We start from the raw sequence: 2,080 nt of genomic DNA, 5'->3' as shown, positions 1-2,080 counted from the left end.
TTAAAAATGGCTTTAAAATGGATTTGGAGCATGGAGACGATTATCTCGGGATTGCAAGATAACCAAACAAAACTTTTAGTGGATTTCTACTTATTTTATTAAATATCATCTCCACCAAACCGGACAAGCTTGCATCTGTTATAGTTTTGGAGAAAAATGTGTTCATTTCATGTATGCGCGAAATGCCTTAAAAATGGCTTTAAAATGGATTTGGAGCATGGAGACGATTATCTCGGGATTGCAAGATAACCAAACAAAACTTTTAGTGGATTTCTACTTATTTTATTAAATATCATCTCCACCAAACAGGACAAGCTTGCATGTGTTATAGTTTTGGAGAAAAATGTGTTCATTTCATGTATGCGCAAAATGCCTTTGAAATGGCTTTAAAATGGATTTGGAGCATGGAGACGATTATCTCGGGATTGCAAGATAACCAAACAAAACTTTTAGTGGATTTCTACTTATTTTATTAAATATCATCTCCACCAAACAGGACAAGCTTGCATGTGTTATAGTTTTGGAGAAAAATGTGTTCATTTCATGTATGCGCAAAATGCCTTTGAAATGGCTTTAAAATGGATTTGGAGCATGGAGACGATTATCTCAGGATGGCAATATAAACAAACGAAACTTTTAGTAGATTTCTACTTATTTTATTAAATATTATCTCCACCAAACAGGACAAGCTTGCATCTGTTATAGTTTTGGAGAAAAATGTGTTCATTTCATGTATGCGCGAAATGCCTTAAAAATGGCTTTAAAATGGATTTGGAGCATGGAGACGATTATCTCGGGATTGCAAGATAACCAAACAAAACTTTTAGTGGATTTCTACTTATTTTATTAAATATCATCTCCACCAAACAGGACAAGCTTGCATCTGTTATAGTTTTGGAGAAAAATGTGTTCATTTCATGTATGCGCGAAATGCCTTAAAAATGGCTTTAAAATGGATTTGGAGCATGGAGACGATTATCTCGGGATTGCAAGATAACCAAACAAAACTTTTAGTGGATTTCTACTTATTTTATTAAATATCATCTCCACCAAACAGGACAAGCTTGCATGTGTTATAGTTTTGGAGAAAAATGTGTTCATTTCATGTATGCGCGAAATGCCTTAAAAATGGCTTTAAAATGGATTTGGAGCATGGAGACGATTATCTCGGGATTGCAAGATAACCAAACAAAACTTTTAGTGGATTTCTACTTATTTTATTAAATATCATCTCCACCAAACAGGACAAGCTTGCATCTGTTATAGTTTTGGAGAAAAATGTGTTCATTTCATGTATGCGCGAAATGCCTTAAAAATGGCTTTAAAATGGATTTGGAGCATGGAGACGATTATCTCGGGATTGCAAGATAACCAAACAAAACTTTTAGTGGATTTCTACTTATTTTATTAAATATCATCTCCACCAAACAGGACAAGCTTGCATGTGTTATAGTTTTGGAGAAAAATGTGTTCATTTCATGTATGCGCAAAATGCCTTTGAAATGGCTTTAAAATGGATTTGGAGCATGGAGACGATTATCTCAGGATGGCAATATAAACAAACGAAACTTTTAGTAGATTTCTACTTATTTTATTAAATATTATCTCCACCAAACAGGACAAGCTTGCATCTGTTATAGTTTTGGAGAAAAATGTGTTCATTTCATGTATGCGCGAAATGCCTTAAAAATGGCTTTAAAATGGATTTGGAGCATGGAGACGATTATCTCGGGATTGCAAGATAACCAAACAAAACTTTTAGTGGATTTCTACTTATTTTATTAAATATCATCTCCACCAAACAGGACAAGCTTGCATCTGTTATAGTTTTGGAGAAAAATGTGTTCATTTCATGTATGCGCGAAATGCCTTAAAAATGGCTTTAAATGGATTTGGAGCATGGAGACGATTATCTCGGGATTGCAAGATAACCAAACAAAACTTTTAGTGGATTTCTACTTATTTTATTAAATATCATCTCCACCAAACAGGACAAGCTTGCATCTGTTATAGTTTTGGAGAAAAATGTGTTCATTTCATGTATGCGCGAAATGCCTTAAAAATGGCTTTAAAATGGATT

This window comes from Anomaloglossus baeobatrachus, unplaced genomic scaffold, assembly GCF_048569485.1.
Source record: "Anomaloglossus baeobatrachus isolate aAnoBae1 unplaced genomic scaffold, aAnoBae1.hap1 Scaffold_245, whole genome shotgun sequence".
NCBI lineage: Eukaryota > Metazoa > Chordata > Amphibia > Anura > Aromobatidae > Anomaloglossus > Anomaloglossus baeobatrachus.
Note: the sequence above shows the minus strand (reverse complement) of the source record.